General features: G+C 36.5%; 1 long non-coding RNA gene across 5 annotated transcripts in view; it reads left to right on the top strand.

The window, feature by feature from the left end:
* Positions 1-20,347, top strand: part of LOC122732811 — a 127,359-nt gene that overhangs the window by 76,554 nt on the left and 30,458 nt on the right. For 3 of the 5 annotated variants that reach the window (XR_006353651.1, XR_006353650.1, XR_006353647.1), the window contains 3 exons: positions 2,488-2,543; positions 12,262-12,345; positions 15,305-15,370. This is a non-coding gene — a long non-coding RNA (uncharacterized LOC122732811). Of the gene's footprint in view, positions 1-2,487; positions 2,544-2,654; positions 2,700-2,994; positions 3,228-12,261; positions 12,346-15,304; positions 15,371-20,347 lie in introns of all 5 variants that reach the window. The other 2 variants (XR_006353649.1, XR_006353648.1) reach the window with 2 other exon arrangements.

Below are 20,347 nucleotides of genomic sequence, written 5' to 3'. Positions count from 1 at the left end.
TAGCCAATCTGATAGGTGTAAGATGACATCTCAAAGTTGTTTTAATTTCCATTACTCTAATAAAAAATTATTTAGAGCATTTTTCATATGATTACATATAGTTTTGATTTCTTCATCAAAAAAAATCTGCTTGTTCATATCCCTTGACTATTTATCAATTAGGGTATGACTCATATTCTTATAAATTTGACAAATGAAACCTTTATCTGAGAGATTGTTAATGCCAATTTTCTCTCAGTGTTCTCCTTTCCTTCTAATCTTAGCTTCATTGGTTTTATTTATACAAGAACTTTTAAATTTGAAATAATCATAATTATCTATTTTACACTTCAACAATGCTATCTCTTGCTTTATATATGTGTGTGTAAATATATACACACATATTATATGTGTGTGTATAAATGCATATGTATATATGTGTGTGTATTGTGTATATGTATATGTGTGTGTGTATATACATACACACACACACACATACATATTTCTCCCATCCATGAGTCTGGTAAGTAACATGTTTCATGTTCTTCCAATTTTCTTGTGATATCTCCCTTTATGTAGCCATTTTGAACATATCTCGGTAAGTGGTTTAATATATCGGTCTATGCTCAATTCCTGCCAGTTTTAAAATCATTTTTTAAGGAAATCTACTGATTCTTACTTTTTTTCTCCTTAATTTTTTCCTGTTTGGCATTTTTGATATAAAGTATCTTATATTTTCTTCTTTTTAAAATCTTTTTATTTTAATATTTTCTGTTGTCCCAAGGAATCACTGATTTCTGTTTGATCTACTCTAGTTTTCAAAAGGTCCATCACTTTGGTAAGAATTACCAATTTCTTTTTTTAAACTATTCTCCTTCCATCTTTTATTTCATTTTTAATGTCTTGTTTCAATTCTTCTAAGTATTCATGTCATTTCTATGGAAAATACATTTTTTCCCTTTGAGCATTTGCTTGCAATTGTTCTAAGTTACTCCTACCTTCTTTTGGGGGATCCCTACATCTACATTAATTTTTTTAATAGTAGACTGTGTCTTCTTTGGATTACTCATCTTTGCAGTTTTATTTTCTAAACTGAGGCTTTGTGCCAGGGCCAGGCTCAGATCCTTGCTGCACTTTTGGGTAGAGTAGTTAGCCCTGCTTGGTTTCACTGTGGTTCACCTGGGTTCCTGCTGATCTGACCTCTACCTCCAGTGGTTGGACTTAACCCTGATCTTTAAGGTTCAGAGCACTGGATATGCAGGGCTCTCTGGCATCTTAGAACTGAGTGCTAGGGGCCTCAGATTTGCCTGTGGACTTTCAAAGTCATTTCTATGATTTCTGATCACCTTGGTGATTTCTGACCACCCTGGGACTTTCTTGGGAGAAACTCTTTCCTTTTCCTGCTTCCAGAAACATACTTGCAACATGTGTCTCTGACTCACATCTCCTTATCCTGGGAGGCAGCAGTCATCTGCCTGAACTGGCACTGACTTTGCTAGCAGAATCCTTTCCCATTGTCTAAACCTTCCAGCTAACTATTTGTGCACTACTGTGGTTTCTCATTGGATTTATTGATTGTTATTTGATTTGACGGAATTTCAGATTTTCACTGGAATAGATATATGGGAACTAGGTGAGGTACTTCTGTTTGGGTGCCAATCTTGATTGGAATTTTTTACTTTCCCTTTGGAATGAGTTTGTTGAAAGATTTGATCCAGGATTCACTAACAGTTTGGAGAAAGAATTTCTAAGGTAACTCAATGGAATAAAAAGAAAATTCCAAATCTGCAGAATGGACCCACCTCCTGTTTCTTCATCTGTCCCTGGAATATAATAGCCCTCACCCAATCCCACTGCCATATACCAAGAACTAGTCGCTGTCCAGTGCTTTGAAATCTCTGGAAGGAAGGTTGTCACCGAGGGTAGACATCATGAGGTTTTTCTGAGGCTACTGAGCAACTCTCCCAGTGAGTCATTATCAAGTTAATTTCAGTCACTAACTACCTGGACTGCTTATGAAACTCAGAGGTGAAAGGTTGTGTATGTCAGAGTAGAGCCCCTGAGTCATCTATCCCCTCTCATGAAGATGGTCAACAAGCTAGTGGGATGCTTCAGCTGAGCCCTTGATGCTGGTAGAGAATCTCAGTGCTCATTCCACAAAGACCTACTCATGTCCAAAAGCCTCCCCTCCATAATGATAAAAAAGCAGCCACCGGGTATAAGCAGTGCCCTGGTCAGCAAACATAATCACTGATATTTCTGTAGCACTTTAGAGTTTGCAAGGCACTCTCTAAGTAATATTTCTCTATATAACATATTATTTATTATATAATATTTCTAATGTATATAATATAATCTCTATATTAACCTTATTTCTAATTCATGATGATAAAGAATTATTTGCTATTATATTATATATTACAAAATATATAATATTGACCATCTCAATACTACAAGATACTCCCAGTACTCCTTGTACTACAGAAATTATTTTTCACTGTTTTACAGATGATGAAACTAAGGCTCCAAGAAGATAACAGACTTTTCCTATGGTCACACAGCTGGTAAGTATGTTTTAAGCACAGTTCTTCCCGATTCCAAGGGCAGCTATTCATGCTCCCACACTGCAGCTCCTAGAAAGAGTTAATGGACTTTCCTAAGTTTCTTTCTCCTAGGGACTGAGCCAAGAACTGAGAAGACCCTGACTCATGAGTGCAGTGGTAAAAAAAAAAAATGTATTTATTTGTAATTTTTAAGGCTACAATACCCATTTGAGCCTCTGAGATGAATTTGAAAGAGCTTGTATTTCTGGTCTTAAACCATTGCTTACAAACTGTAGTTTTGATAGTTAAAAGGCATTTTAGAAGAGATCTGTAGCCAAGCTTGATTGAGAACCAGGTTCTTGGAAATTTTCCATTGTGATCTGGGATCCCTTAATGGTTACATGGGTTCTTTTGTTGTTCCTTGGGGCTTTTCAATTGTTTTCTAACCACCATCTTTGTTTTCTTTTTGAAGAAACTTCCAGCTGAAGAAGGAACCCTGAAAGAAAGTCTACATATGTAATGCAAGACTTCCAGGGAGTTTTCCTCCAAGATTAATAATAGAACAATGCTGGCTTTAATTGCTTGTTTGATATTTTAATTTTCTATTCCTACTATCCCACCTGAAAACCCTTTGTTCATTTTGGGAAAATTATCCCTTCAGGCCATGATTTTTCAAAAAAATTCATTACATTGAGTGAAGAAATGGTGAGCCTTCATACTCCATAGCATCTTGATTTATTTCATAAGGAATTGTCTGAGGTAGTGCCTAATAACATCTAATTTGTTTCTGAATCAAAGAAGAAAAGATCATTTTGTGTTATATACACACCAAATGGCCTTCAGTTAACACATTACCCAAATAAAAGTGTGGTGTGATGCAAAGAGTTCAGGATTTGGAGTTGGGAATCCTGAGTTCAAATTCCAGCTCAGCACTTACTAACCTTAGCTAAAAGTCATTTCATCTTTGAAGGGCCCCAGGTTTTTCATGTAAAATGAGGGGGTGGAGTAGGTTTTCTCTAGGGTCCCTTTTAGCTCTAGAACTGTGATCTTAAAACCAAAGCCAAATTGCTATTGATTTCCCCAAATATCAATGTTCACTAAGGCAGTATCATATAGAGGATAATGACCAAGACTGGAGTCAGGAAGACTTCAGTTGAAGGACTGCCACTGATGCATACTAGCTATGCGACTATGGGCAAATCAGTTAACTGTTTGGTGCCTCCAAGCAATTCTATAAATTATTGATAATATTTCTGGTAAATTTACAGATCTGGACCAAAAAACAACAATAAAAAGCCACGGGCCATTAGACAGAGGAGAAAACACTGGATTTGTCATCAGAAGTCCTGGTTTCAAGTGTAGACTGCTACTTAATGCCTATGTGATCTTAAGGAACAACCTCTCAGGGACTCAGTTTCTTCATTTGTAAAATGAGGAGATTGGACTATATGGTCTCTGAATTGCCCCTCCCCTGAATTAGTCTAAATTCCAAAGCTACCTTCTTCTCTACTATGTTCTCAACACCCAAGGTCTCTTCTAGCTCAGACACACAAGGTTCAGTACTCTATGGTCAATTTTCTCCATTGTCATGTGAGGGGCTGGACTAGATGAGTCCTATGGTCCCTTTTAGCTCTAAATCCTATAATCATGGCTGTCAGAGGTAGCTCTAGTAGACAAATTATAGATTATTCACTAGAAGCCCCAATTAACTATCTGGCCTGGTTTCCCATTTGTTTTCTCTTCCATATTAGACTGTTAGACCTTAAGTTCTCAAGCAAAAGCCATATTGTATTTCTGAGTCTTTTGTTTTTTTTCTTTGATAAGCATTTCCACTCCCACCCTCCCCCCTGAAAACACTGTTAGCAAAGTATTATACAAAAGAATGTAGACTCTGTGCTCATCTTCCTTCTTCAACCCCTCCTCCTCCTCTTCCTTCTCCTCCACCTCTTTATCATTATCATCAGTCCTTCTCATCATCAGTTACCAAGGATTCTAAGAAGTAGAATTCTCATCTGGAGACTTTATGAGTGTGGCTCAAGGGTGTACAGTAATCCTCTTGTAGCATCTGTCACTATATTGACTCCACAGTTATTAAAAACAAAAATAAAACCAACTTGAGGACCATATAGTACCTTTGATTAGTGACAGACTCCAATTGCCATTGACGTCAATAGGACTTGAATGTGCATGGAAGGCAGTCAATCAGGCAAATAAGCTGAGGTGACTCAGAAGGCACATAGGGTAGTGGCAACCAGGCACTTGGTTGTCGAGAGTAACTCCATTTAGAATTCCAGGCAACATTTTTCCCTGGAGCATTTGTCACCCCTCGGCCCTGAGGTAAGTATTATTGGGAGCCCCTCTTGGTAAGTTGCTTCAGTAAACAAAAGCCTAAAGACTTAGAGCTACATGTATCTGAGCCTTAAAGAATTAGCAGAGTAAAAGGTAACAATAGGGCAGGGCATATGGAACCCAGCAAGTTTTCAGCAGGATTACTGTATTCAAGCATGGGACTTTCTGTGGATTCAAGCTATGACTGTTTCCCATTGTCTTAGGAGTAAACTTAAGTCATGTGTACCATGGAAGGCTTATAAAGTGAGAGGGTTTTTTTTTTTTTAAGGATTTAAAGATTTTGAGCATTCAGTCGATTAAGATCTTTGGCTGCTGAAGTGACTCCATGATTAGAATGAGAAGTCTTTACTGAATTGGAACCCCCTGGACCTTTCTCCTAGGCTTAGCTGCCTCAATGATCCTGAATGTGTTTCTGTATCAAGCCATGAGGGAGGTGCACTGGTTAGTCTGGGCTTAGCATAAGGCCCCTGGGAAATGGCCTTATATTTCAATTCCATTGGTAAAGGGAACATTTTCCATTCAGTCTTCCATAAATGAATGGGATTTGCCCCAGGGAGAAGGGAAATCTTTGGGTGGGGATTGGAGAAATGCTTTTCCCCCGGTGCTGCCCCTTGGTCATACCTTTCCTCAATGTCTGACCTACAAATACTTTGCTGGCTAGCACTACCTAGCTCCCCTCTCCTTTCAGCTGTTTTGGTCCCAGGTTAAAAAATAATAGTCATAACATAAATTTGGCCCAAAATTATATGAAGGAATCTGTTTATTCAATATAGTTTTTTAGGAAGATGTATGGCTATGAAATCAAAAGTGATTTAGAGGGGGCAGCTAGGTGGTGCAGTGGATAAAGCACCAGCCCTGGATTCAGGAGGACCTGAGTTCAAATGTGGCCTCAGACACTTGACACTTACTAGCTGTGTGACCCTGGGTACTTAACCCTCATTTCCCTGCCCGCCCCAAAAATTCCTTTGGGAACAGCTAGGTGGGACAGTGGATAAGGCACCAGCCTTGGATTCAGGAGGACCTGAGTTCAAATCCAGACTCAGAGACTTGACACTTATTATCTGTGTGACCCTGGGCAAGTCACTTCACGCCCATTGCCCTGCAAAAAAAAGTGATTTAGGGGCAGCTAGGTGGCGCAGTGGATAGAGCACTGGCTCTGGAGTCAGGAGTACCTGAGTTCAAATCCGGCCTCAGACACTTAACACTTACTAGCTGTGTGACCCTTGGCAAGTCACTTAACCCAAATTGCCTCACTAAAAAAAAAAAAAGGGATTTAGATAGTGCTAAAGTAGAGTAAGATTAAGGAAAAGCAGGGAATGGATAGCACAGATAATAAGGGGGTAAATTCAGTTCTCTGAGGTTTTTTCCCTTTAAATTGTTACTTCTATAGAGACCAACATTAGGAGTCTTTAAAAATACTTCCTTTCTTCATTCCTGTTTCTTCCTCTGCAAAATAAGGGAGTTGGCCAAGAGAATCTCTAAAATCTTTCCCAGCTGCAAAATCCTATGATTATTATTCTTTCCTTAATAATTACTTTAGTGATGCAAGAATCTGTGATTTTGTGATTTCAGTATTCAGACAACCTGGCCATGATGGAGGGAGTATAGTATAATGGAAAGGACACTGATTCCAAAATCAGAAGACCTAAGTTCAGATTCCTTCTCTGGCACTTATCACATGTATGACCCTACTAGGCAAGTCACTTAACATTCCTGGAACTCAGTTTCCCCATTTGTAAAATGAGGGAGTTGGACTAAATATTCTCTCAAACCTTTTCTAGTTCTGTGATCCTCCATCATCTTCTCCAACCTTAGCTAGGTTCGTCTGTCAGCAACAAACCAATCTTGACCATATGCCCTGAAACTATCCAACAGGACACATTCAATAGGTCAGGGGCCAAAAGAGAGCTACCACAGCACATTACATTGTAGGACTGCAGTTTGGAATGCCCTTGAGCCTCCAAGGTAAGGCAGGAGGAGTGAGTGAGCACAGTGGTTCAGTGGGTTCTGGACCAGGCTTATTTACTGATCCATCAAGTTCCAAGGACGGAGAGAGCTGGATTTATGCACCAAACATGACAACACCAATAATAGAGGTGAACAATAATGCCAACAACACTATCTCTTCACCAGGAAAGAAGTGGCATCTGTGGAAGTGGTACAGTATGGTCTTGTAAGTGACTAACCCAATAGCACACACACACACACACACACACACACACACACACACGCACACATGCACACCCCACAACTACTACCAACACCAAATTATTTTCATTTTTAAATAAAAACTCAAATGGCCTCTTATCAGCTGCAAATTTAGAAATACAATGATAGAGATCCTCCAGGGAGCTCTGTGTGTGTGTGTGTGTGTGTGTGTGTGTGTGTGTGTGTGTGTGTCTAAATGAACAAAAGTAAATCAACAAAAGCCACCCTTGACTTCTGAGAGTCTGAGCTTAAAAGTGCAAGTGCTTGGACCAACAGACAAAATGTCCCCTTGCTATTTGGCTCCATCATCCCTTGTGATCTACAAAGCTGGTTGGGTTCTTTTACTTTTCCTGGTCCCTGTACTTTGAGTCCCACCTTGGCTGTGGGATTTGAGAGCCAAAGTGGCTTTTATTTATCCAATAATGGCCATATCCACAGAGTTATTCAGCAGGGACCCTCAAAAAATTACTCAGTTGAGACAAAGCCTCAACTCAGTTAAACAGCTGGTTTGTCTGTCTGGGACATGATTTGGGACTTTCCCCTATATTACTGACTTGCTTTTTTCAGATAAAGAACTGAACTGATTGGTGGGGTTCAAGTAGGCATAGCTGATTATGTCTAGGAGACACACTTGAGTGGTAGGTAGAATAATGAAGATGGGGCTATGTTTGTCTGCTGTGTTATTTTTTTTTCCTTTTAGGGGAGTGATCTGGACCTGTGATTTCATCAGTATGGGAGAACTGATACAGAACCTCTCTACCAATTCAATTTAGCAACGTATCTATCTATCTATCTATCTATCTATCTATCTATCTATCTATCTATCTATCTATCTATCTTATCTACCTTCCTACCTATCATCTATCTATACATCCATCCATCTATCTATCTAATCTACTTTCCTACCTATCATCTATCCATCCATCCATCCATCCATCCATCTATCTATTCATCCATCCATCTATCTATCTATCTAATATATACATCCATTCATCAATACATCTATCATCATCATCTATCTATCTTCTAGTCTTTCTATACATGTTTGTAACAGTTTTTGTTTTTCTTTCTTCATGGGAGTGTGAGGTATAGATGAAAGAGATTAATTAAAAATAAAATTTAACTTGAAAAAATTCTAGTCTGATAGAGATCCCTGGAAAAGGGCGAAAACAATTATTTATGAAGCATCTCCTATGTGCCAGGCACTATGCTAGGTGCTTTACAAATATTATGTTATGGGGGCAGCTAGGTGGCACAGTGGATAAAGCACCGGCCCTGGATTCAGGAAGACCTGAGTTCAAATTCGGCTTCTGACACTTGATACTTACTAGCTGTGTGACCTTGGGCAAGTCATTTAACCCTCATTGCCCCACCAAAAAACAAAAACAAAACAAAACAAAAAAACAAATATTATCTTATTTGATCTTCACAATGACCCTAGTTGGCAGGCACCGTTACTATTTCTATTTTTCAGTTGAGGAAATTGAGGCAAACTGAGGGTCACAAAGCTAGCTAGTGTCTGAGACTAGATTTGAACTCAGTGCTTAGTATAGTGCCTGGCGTATAGTAGGCACTTAATAAATGTTGATTGACTGATTTGCCCCATAGAGCTTCCTGACTTCAGACCCAGTGTTCTAACTTCTCTCACCTTGATGCCTCAGTGGCTGGGGCATACCCAGGGTCAGAAGTAGGAATTTAACTCATGTCTATCTGACTCTAAGGCCTACCATCTATCTATCCATTTCTCCATTCTACTGCTCATGCATTAATGTGGCAGTACTAGCCACTACCCTGGTTGACTAGAGTCTAGCTGGCACTGAGAATTGATGTTAATGTTATCCACTGTAATTTCCCCTGATGCCTGACATAATACTTTGCATATAGCAGGCATGTAATAAATACATGCTGAATCAAACTGAAAGAACGCTTTCCAAATGCCTCCTAGGTGGCTCTTACCTGGTCAATGATTATTGTAAAGGCTGTACTCCTACCGACGTAGGCTGCCCCACTCCTTGCTTCCCAAAAGAATAGAGCCAAAGGTTGCCTCAATGACCCAGATCCAGCAATGTAGCTGCACAACATTGTAAAGGTTCATTTTTTTGTGCCCTGATATAAAAGGGAATCCTTGAAACCCGGTCAGTCTAAACTCCTCCTTCATAAGATCCTGTATTAAGAACTTGGAGGGAACTTAAAAGCCTAGTCCAACCCCCTTCATCTTCCAAATGAAGAAACTGAGGCTGAGAGGGTTTCAGTGACTTGATCAAGTTCACACAGGTGATGAGTAAGGCAGAGAGAGGATTTGAAGCTAGCTCTTCTGACTGGATATCCAACCCTAGGCTGCCATCTCTGAGGGATTTTGCCTGGAAGGAAAGCAAATAAGACACAGCTTCCTCCACAGAACTCAAGTTATTTGGCTAAGACCTGGTTCTTCATTTCAATTTAGACATTTATTAGTTGCCATTATCATAGCCCATAGTTTACAAAGAGAACAGAGAAACTGTGCCTGCTCTCAGGGTGCTTCCATTCTCCAGGTTTCCTGCTCCCTTCAGCTCCTTAAGGTGGCCAGTTAACTGGGTTAATGGTTGACACGCCACAATGGCAGAACCAGATTGATGGATGCTCCCCGACAGCCACTTCCAAAGCACCCAAAACCAAAAGAAAACCTTCCATACAGATTTTTTAAAAATGAATTTTCCTTGAGTGATAAACCCAATCAATTAAACAGAGTTTGAATAGATTTCCAAAATTTAAATTTCTGGGCCAAGGTCTTGTTTTTCCAGTTTTGACTGCCTGGGAAGAATTTATTCTAAATGGCTGAAAATAAGGGATTTCATGCAAGTCTTTTCTCAGCAATAGGAATTGCAGCTTCCGATGCTATAAACTGACCATTCCTGGAACGTCTGATTCAATGATTTTATTAACTCTTTCCATTCAAACATAGGACCCTCGATCAGGTAGGAAGATGAGGGACAGTCATAAAGTCTCAAATTTTAACATTTTTCTCAAACAATATGCAGAGAGGAAGAAGGGCTGCCATTGGGCTTCTAGAAGGGCCAGGAAAAGGACAACATTCAGGTGTCAGTCAATAAGCATTTATTAATTTTTACTGTGTGCCAGGCACATCGATGTACCCAATTTCTGTCTAATGCAAATTGGCTAATTGCTGCTTTTGGTCCTATTTTCTAAAAATGATTACCTTAAATCATATTCAGTGGAACAGACCACTCTTGAGTGCCCACTGGGTATTTGGGGAATTGAATGCAATACTTTTTGTTTTTGGCATCTCACTTTTTTTTTTTAAGTGGGGGGAGAATTCTTGTTTACTAATCATTAGGGAAAAAAGGAAAAAACCCAAAAGGTTATTCCTACCCACAAAGTGCTGGAAAGAATGCCTTCCAGGTTATAATTTCTGTAATAGCAGTTCTCAAAGTGAGGTCTGAAATCCTTTAAGGCATTTTGTGAGGTCAAAACAATTTTCATAATAATACTGATTATTTCATTCCTAATACAATAAATATCAAGAGATATAACCTATATAAACAAAACTCTTTGGGATTGTCCAATAGTTTTAAAGAGTGTAAAGGGGTACTGAGACCACAAAGTTTGAGAACCAGTGCTACAACATAGAACATTCCTTCATTTCTCTAAATGAAGCCAAGGTTGAAATCCCAGTTTTGCCCCTTACCAGATGTATGACAAGCAAGTCACTTCCCTGCTCTTGGCCAGTTTCCTCCAATGTAAAATTAAGGGAGTAGACTAAATGTTCCCTAAGCTCCCTTCCAGCTGCAATATTCTGTGTTCTGAGTGCCTTTCCAGCTCTACCATTCATTGTCCAAGCTGCCTTCCAGCTTTGACTTTTTGTGCTAAGATCCCTTGTAGCTCTAACATCCTGTGTTCTAAGGTCCCTTCCAGCTCCAACATTCTATGTTCTAAGGTCCCTCCAGCTCTGACATTCTTTGTTCTAAAGTACCTCCCAGCTCTGACATTCTATGTTCTAAGATTTCTTCCAACATTTTGTTCTAAAGTCAATGTTCTAAGTTTTTTCTAGTTCTGACACTCTATCTTCCATTTTTTCAAGTTCCCTTTAAGCTCCAACATTCTTTCTATGTTCCATGACCAGTTTACTAATCCATAAATTAAAAGGAGTCTAGAATTGATGCTTTCTATTGCCCCTTCCTAACCTCACCATCCATGACTCTACTTAAACTGATTGATCTTTAAAAGAAGGGCTGACCAGAAAACAAGACCTAACTAGTTTTTAAAACACATCTGCCTATTTGGGGTGGGGAGGAGGGGGACCTGGGAGAGTCCAATCAGATGGAAATATCACAGGGCTTCTGAAATGCACTATCCTCATAGTGTGGGTGAAAGTAAATTAAAGGAAAGTTAAGACACAAAATATGGTGATCAGACTGCACTAGCCCATGTCAGCCCTGAAGCTTGTACTGGTGGACAGGCTGGTAAATTTAGGTGGGAAAGGGAGGTGATGATTGTGATCATTTAAGAAAGACAAAACAAAAATCACTAAAAAGTACAAGAAGAGGGTTTGGGTAACCTTGTCTTCATCAACCAAATTCACCAAAAATTTGCACTCCCATCTAGGGTTAGCAATTTCGTAAGATCACAGATTTATACCAGGAAGGTCCTCAGAGCCCACTGAGTCCAACATTCTCAGTTTTATAAGTATTTTTTCTACTATAATCATTCTTAGAAAAATTTGAGAACTCATGCCTGATAATAATTGAAAAAGAATAAAACTAGAGTTTACAGGGTTATCCTTCATAAAAACAATAGAAAATGATTTTTTAAAAATAGAGGCTAGAATAAAATAGAACAGAGGACCTAGGTTCAAATCCTGACTTTATTATTTTATAGCTAAGTGACTTTGGGCAGGTTAGTTAACTTTTCTGGACCTCATCTAGAAAATGAGGACATTGGACTCTGTGATCCAAAACCCTTCCATCTCCAAATCAATGATTCTGACAACCCATTACCCATCACATTAGGCAGCAACTAACCATCTGTATCACTCTGAAATAATCATTTAACATTTCTTGTCAAATTTCCTCTTTAGAAACAGATGTTTATATAAATAATCAACAAAGTTGGGGTGGGTGGAGGAGACACAAAGCCAGGAAGGAGATCCCAGAGAATTAACTCTTTCTGCAATGTTTTCTTTCAGGTAAGAGAAGAACCAGAAGATGAGAAGACTTTGTCAGCTGTCCAATTTGTACATCCAATGAGTTCAGTCAGCCCAGCCCAAATGGTATTTGTCAATGTCCTTGTAAAATATACATTTGAAGGAGTTAATCTTGATGGAGAACGTCTAGTACACAACTTAGTAATTACCCATATACCCATAATTAAATGACAACCAAACTTGGAAGATATGGGTTCTCAAACATGAAAATAAATAAATGCATCGGTGGAGGCTTTTAACCATCACATAGCTGCCAAGATTTTAAAACAAACCAATCTTTGTAAATCTCTACAAAAAAATTGTCAGAAAAATAGGTATAAGATGGTTCCAGTGATTTAGAATGCAAATCTACCATCCCCACAGCACTAAAGTATACAGAAAAATTGAAGGAATACTAACAATAGATGAAAATAGAATACATTGACATTAAATAGACTTTGAAAACAACTCATGACCACAACTGTCCTTGGCTCCCAAGCATATCATCTTTCCTATGATGGAAAGTTAGAAGCATGGTATTTAAACCAAGAACAAAGTTAAATTATTGCAAAACTGAAAGCTTAGTAATTAGCACATTTCACCTCCCATATTGACTTGTGAGAGGTAGTTTTCACATAATTATTGTGATTATTTTGTTTTTTCCCCCAAGAAAGACTAAACCACTTAGAAAAATGAAATGAAAGTTATGATTTTTTCTACTTAACAAAACTGCATTGTCAGAAATCAGCTTCCCCAAATTGCTAAACAAGTATAGTAATAGAGTAAAACAAAACAAAACAAAACAAAATTACTACCACCCCAAAATCAACTGCACCAAATTAATGTGGTAATGTAGTATAAAACAAAACAAAACAAAAATAACAACAGCAAAAACAGCTTCAGTAAATGACATAGTAAAAGTAATAAAAAAATTTTAAGGAACAACTAAATTTTGTTTTAATTTAGCTTTTAAAATTTTTCATAAACAATTTGCAAAATTAAATTAAAATCAATGTAAGTAAAAGCATTCTTGAAAATATCAAGAGTAGAACTACTCTCAAAAATTTAACATATTACTGGTTATCAATTTCCAGCCTACTGGTTATTCTTGAAATAACCATCACTTTATCCTTTTTAATTTGTTGTATCATTTTGGCATCAGAATAATTTGCAGATAAAATTTCTAATACCATATTTTAGAAGTTCCAGCCCCCTTCACAACAAATGAGCGAATTGCAATTAATTTTAAGAAAGACTAGGTTTTAAGCAATATACCTTTGATTTTGGATTTGTCCATTTTGGAATCAAACATGCAGGAAAGATTGTTTAAAATATATTACTTTCAGCTTAATAGCATTTGGTTTTATGTACATATAAATTAGATTGCAGGTTGCTGGTTGGGATTTTTCTTCTTCTTCTTCTTCTTTTTTTTTTTTTTTGAGGACAGCTTTAAAAAGAAGCAACAGAGCAGAGATCCAGAAAACACTGAAAGTTAAATTGCATCATTTTTACCAAGTCAGAACATTTCAATGATGGCAAATTGACAACTAATAGAAGTCCATTTTCCATTGAGCCTAATTATGTGTGTTCCTATCATTCTTAAAAATGAGAAATAGCTATAAATTCAGAACTTGGGTCTAATCCTCTAGTATTTGGTCTGTTCAGATAGAAATAGGATTCTTTATGTTCCTCCTAAATTTAAATATTACCAATTTTATATTTTAACATTAAACAATAATTAAGCTATTCTCTTATTAATTTCTAAATTCTCCTACTTGGAAGAAAACTTTCATTAGGAATATTTTCAAGTCTGTATTTGATCTGAAAAAACCAAACAAACCTTAAATACCTTATGTTTGAATTACTGAGGATAAGATCAGTTTTCCTGCACTGAATTCATGGGGTTATTTTCATGAAAATTAGGCAATTTCTTAAAATACCTAAAAGCCTTTGTCTCTGAGTAATATATGTTATTTTCTGTCATCTTAAATTCTGAAAATCTTGTATAGTTTTATAGCTTTTTCTATGGGTAGTACTGGTTGTTTTCTTTCATCTTAAATTCTGAAAATATCATATATATAATATTTTCAGAATATATATATATATATATATATATATATATATATATATATATATAGAGAGAGAGAGAGAGAGAGAGAGAGAGAGAGAGAGAGAGAGAGAGAGAGAGAGAGAGAGAGAGAGAATATAAAGCTTTGGATTTAAAAAAAATTTTGGATCTTTTTTTTTAAAGAAAGAAAGAAACAGACCCCAGAAGACTGTCTAATTATTTGAAATACATTGGAAAAAGTCTCTCTTGACCATAAACAGAATCATTTATTTTTCTAAAAAGAAAGGCTATTCACTCCCTCTGCCTATTTTTTATGGCAGTTCCAAAATTGGTTGATCTAAATGGCTTGTTTATATTTGAGAAATCTGGTTAAATGGATCAGGGGGTTATGTTTTAGCTAAATTCAAAGTCTTTCCCCCCTTAGACTTATAAATTAAGAAATTTCTATTAAGAATATCATGAAAATTTAAAATTCTGTTTTAAATTGAATTGAAAATTGAATTGAAAATTTATTAGATATTATGATGCTCCTATTTCTGTACCCTTTTGGTTAGAAGAAAAACCTCTATTTGTTTGTCTGTATATTTTAAACACTGGGAAAAAATCTAGTATTTTTTATTTGGGTATATATTGTATTTTGAAAAAAATACTGTTCTGTCCAGTATTATTAACATGTGCAATATGTGCATATATAATTCACATGTAACATATGCACATATGTGCATTCTTTATATTTGAAAAATGAATATTTAAGGAATTGATTTATGCTTTGATTTTTTTTTAAAGAAATTAACTAGCAATAAGTAACAAAGCCTATTACATAAGCATTTTTCCCCTTCATGGTTCTTAGGATATTAATCCAGAGAAAGAATTTCAAAGCAAAGGGATCTTTTGATTTTGTCTAGTTCCCACTATTTTTATGGATAACATTACTAAAATTATCTCCCTCTTCAAATTTTTCCATTTGTCTACTCTAAGACTGAAATAACAGCAGCTGTAGCTGACCAGAAGCCTCCTGTGCTGCCCAGTTTTGCCAAGAGAATGGTAAGTTTTCCTTTGAATATTTCTTTAGAAGCAAAAGTAAATAGTTTTGTAGGACTGAGGTTTTAAGGTTTGTTTGGTCATTTGATTTCTATTACTATACCTATTATTGACATCAACATTAAAAAAAAAGTATGAGGGGAAAAAAGAAAACAGTATGATCTGATCATATAGGTAGGAAAGAAATAAGGTATATGGAGAATAGAACCCACCAGAGAAAAAGACTTTGCCAAGAAAAACTTTAATACAATTTTTAAAAAAATTAAATCTGTGACTATATCTAACAATGGAACTAGAATATGTATAATTTTGAACATGATTAGGAAGATAACCAGGCACAGCCAAATTTTAGCAGAAGCTAATGGCAGGCATAACAGGTTTCAATTGTTTTCCTGTTTCAAACATATAAATGTTTGACATCAGAGAAACAAAAAAGCTGTAGATGATTTTTTAAAAAACAACCCTTTTTTATCTACGTGTTTTAGCATTACAAAGACTAAATGATGACTTCTCTTCCATATTGATAGTGGATACAATAAGCATGAAGAAAAATGTTTATTTCTTCTTGAATCTGGTCTCCTAAATGTCTTAATTCTTAAAAGGCTCGTGCCAATTTTCATCAAAAATACTATTAATGGCAGCATTGCATTTTGCTTTTTAAATAAATGCAATACATATTTTATTTGTCAAAATGTGGGTTTATGATTTAATACATTTTAAATGAATTCATAACAGTATCATACAGAGCCAAAGATTGAAATGAAACTATTATACTATTTTATTATTGTATGATATTCTAACCTATTCTTTAGATGCCCCTAAAAACTATTTCCTCATAAGAAAGACATTTTAGATCTAATTTTTAAATTAGAAAGGCCTTTTAAATCTTTGCAGCTTAAAACATATCTTAAATTTTAAAAATCATTTGCATAAATTCCAACTCTTAAAACAAATTTCAAAACCTATTTTAAATCACCTTGGTCATTTTCCTCTAAAATAATGTTGCTAATTAATTTATGTCCATTAATTAGATAGAAAAATACCAATATAATCTTCTTGAAATGCTCATTTAAAAAATCCTGGTCATGGGAAATTTTTGATCATGCCTAAAGATATAAAAATCTATCCTATGTTCTAGAATTTAGTCTGTTATCCTAAAGGGACTTGTATTTCCCAGATATCATTTTCTTTGATAAAGTATTTCAAAATTATCAATAGGAAAGAAAGCATTTGCTAGATTTTTAAGGTCCTATTTTTTAATATTGGCAATAATGTTGTCATCTATGCAGAATGCATTATTTTTGTAGCACTTTCTAAATATCCATTAATTTTTTTTTTGAGCCTTCCATGAAGAGGGAAATAGCAAACAAGTGCTGCTTTGAAGTGTTATGGGATATAGGGTAAAGATCCCTCTACTCCTGTAGGTAAATGCAACTCTCTTTCCTCTTCCTGCTAGTTCCATGTGTCTTAATGTGTGGTTTTGCCACCTTTTTATGGAAGAAGGCTCCATTTAAAACTTTCTTATGTTTAACCCCCCAAAGAAAAATGTTTAGTCTGGGGCCATTCTAGGACCCCCATTGACATGATTATTGCCCAGTGCTTGGTAACTCTGACCTCATCGCTTTGGAATCCAAATATTACAGAAAAACCTCTGGTCTTGATTGCTTTTCAGCCTTTTATTTAATCCATAGCTCAGCTTCCCTATGGCCTGAAAATATTTTTAATCCTTAAGTTGTATTAATCATGCAGATGGGGTACTGGCTCACAAATCTAAGGCCCAAAAGAAATCAGATGGTGAGAAAATATATGGAAAAGAAGACCCACAACCCTATTATTTCTGTAGGCTATTGGCATGTGCGTAGGTATATTTAAGACACTATTTCAGTGAGGATTAATGGGGAGGACCCATAAAAATGTGCCCCATTGAAGACTTTGACCAATAAAAAAAGTAATTGGCATCCATCTGGAAAGCTTTGTCATTTGCTTCTTAAGATATTCATTTAAATACCATTTTATCCACACAAACCAAGTGGAATTCATGTTGACTGGGAAAGGCTACATTTAGGGAAATACTTTTCTTCTTTATCTGGTCTCTATGGTTTAAACTCTAAAATATTCTAAAATGACATTGTTTAACCAAATGGTACTGTGCTGTATAATCAATGAATGCATCCCAGATTGTCTATCCATTATGCGTGCTTCTGGTTCCAGCTTTGGTTTTGAGTTGTGGTTTTGGTTTTGGATTCTGGTTTCTGGTTGTTTGTTTTGATGGTGGGAGTTTGGTCTGGACTTATAATTGTACAGGAGTGGGGATCTCCTGATGTGAAGCAATTCATTTGCAATATAGATTTAGACGATCACTTGGGGCATTGAGAGTGACTTGCCCATGGTCATGATAGCTAATATTTGGTAGGCAGGCCTTGCATCCAGATCTTCTTGACTACAAGTTTCCCTTCCATCCAGTATATCACATTGTCTCTCTTTTCATCTATATGATTTCCAAATGAGCAGCGTGAACTTTTATAATGTCATATGATCAATTCATCTAAAGTGTTCAAGATTGTGAATTGAATCAGTTTAAGAATGACATAGATTCTGATTAATTACCCATGTAATTAACCTCTATAAACATATTCCACACAATGGCTGAGCCTTCAGGTGGTTGAAATTTGAATTTATTAATTTTCTACTATGTGATAGGCACTGGGCCAAACACTGAGTATACAAAGACAAACAGAAAACAGCCCTTGTCCTCAGGGAGTTTACATTCTACTTGAAGAGACACACATGTGCACACAGAGAAGAAAATGTCAAATATAGGCAAACTAATTTGGGGAAGTAGAGACAGAGCACTAAGCTCACTAAGAGAGCACTAATATCAAGAAAGAACTGAAAGAAAGAAAGAAAGAAAGAAAGAAAGAAAGAAAGAAAGAAAGAAAGAAAGAAAGAAAGAAAGAAAGAAAGGAAGGAAGGAAGGAAGGAAGGAAGGAAGGAAGGAAGGAAGGAAGGAAGGAAGGAAGGAAGGAAGGAAGGAAGGAAGGAAGGAAGGAAGAAAGAAAGAAAGAAAGAAAGAAAGAAAGAAAGAAAGAAAGAAAGAAAGAAAGAAAGAAAGAAAGAACTCAAAGAGGAAGTATCTAGACTAAAAATATCTTTCCCTAGTGGATATTTCCCTGCCCTGGTGATTTTCCTCAATATCAATGGATTTGTATCTGGTTCTACACAAGGAATATCTGGCCAGGGAAATAGGTTAGATCTGGATGCAAATGTGTTTTTCTGTCCACACTACAGTTGTTTGTTGTTCAGTCATTTCATTCATGTCCAACTCCTTATGACCCTGTGGACCTCTGTCCATGGGGTTTTCTTTGCAAACATACTAAGGTTAAGTAACTTGTCCAAGGTCACACAGCTAGGAAGTTTCTAAGGCTGGGTTTGAATTCAGGTCTTTCTAATTCCACGATCAGTGCTCTGTCTACTGTGCCACGCAACTATCACAACTACCTGTTTACTGTGTTCTAAAATATTGCTGTTTAATGGAGGCTGTGTACATTATCTAGCTTTGGAATTTGCCAATTCAGATAAAAACCAGTTCCAATCATGAATCTTCTTGGACCTGGATGGTATTCACAAACTTCCCTTGATGTTGTTAAGTGGTTCTGGGCATTTATGCTGATGAATGCTAAAATATCAAGATAGTTCTACTAGAGCTAGATGTTGCCAAAATAATTAATGTTAAATGAGATGGTAGCCAGTAGTACTTTAAAAAATTATCAAGTGGTGGAAAAGCAGGGTCCTGTGATGGTAAGTCTGTAAAATCTTCAGGCAGAGGATTATTTTTGTTGTTGCCGTTATCCAGTCATGTCCAACACTTTGGTTATTTGCTACCTGTGTGATTTGTGGCAACTCATTTTTTCTCTCTGGATCTCAGTTTCCTCAACTGTGATAAGAGAGACTTGGACTTGATGATATCTAAGTTGCCAGAAAGCTCTAAGTTTATAATCCTATGAATAATCTAATCCTAATGGCCTTGAATTTTTTCCTGGCCATTTCAAGAACAAATCTGGTCCATTCTCTAAACTTGCCCTGCAAAATAACTGTGGGAACAAAGAATAGAAAAGCAAGGAACTAAATTCTGGGTAGAAGTAGAGTACCCAAATACCTTGTCCTTTGTATTTCTGTGAAGAAGCACGTGGCATCTTAGAGAGTCTAGCTCTATGATGATTCAGCAAATGAATATCCTAATTCATATTTTACTTCTATTTAAGTTGTTTGAGTGAGGTCTTTGGGCCTCAAGAAAGGAGGCAGGTTTTAATCATTCTTCCTTTTTGGGAAAAAAAAATATGCTCCTTTATTTCTGAAAATGGGAGCTACTTTGTTACTTAAAAATATAGCTTATTAAAAAAAACATAGCTTACATTGTGAAATAAAGAAGGCAAAAGGCTTAACTGAGTTAGGAGATATGTCGTTGTTCAGGATTTTTCAGTAGTTTTTCAGTTGTGTCTGACTCTTCATGACTCCATTTGGGGTTTTCTTGGCAAAGATACTGGAATGACTTGCCATTTCCTTCTTTAGCTCATTTTACAGATGAGGAAATTGAGGCAAACAGGGTTAAATGACTGGCCCAGGGTCATAGTAAGTGCCTGAGGCTAGATTTGGACTGTTCCAGGTTCCAGGTATGATGCTCTATCCACTTGGTCACCTAGCTGCCCAGAAGATAAAGTAGTAGGATTTTTAGTTTTTAAAAAAGATCATCTTTAAGTCTGAGTCTGTAGAAACTTGGGTAGAAAGAATGACATCAGGAACATGGCATTTCAGATATCTCTTTATGAGGAAAAATGAGGTTATGTTTGCCTAGACTACTTCAGAAATTGACAGCAGGTCAGTTCCAAGTAGAAGTCTGTAAACCATCTTACTTCTGAATGTCTTACCTTTAAATCCCTATGAGAAAAAATTTTTCATATGGTCAGTGAGTAGTGAATTCTA

The sequence above is a fragment of the Dromiciops gliroides genome, chromosome 6 (genome assembly GCF_019393635.1).
Source record: "Dromiciops gliroides isolate mDroGli1 chromosome 6, mDroGli1.pri, whole genome shotgun sequence".
Lineage (NCBI taxonomy): Eukaryota > Metazoa > Chordata > Mammalia > Microbiotheria > Microbiotheriidae > Dromiciops > Dromiciops gliroides.
The sequence above is the reverse complement of the archived record's forward strand: the minus strand, read 5'-3'. Positions and strand labels throughout refer to the sequence as shown.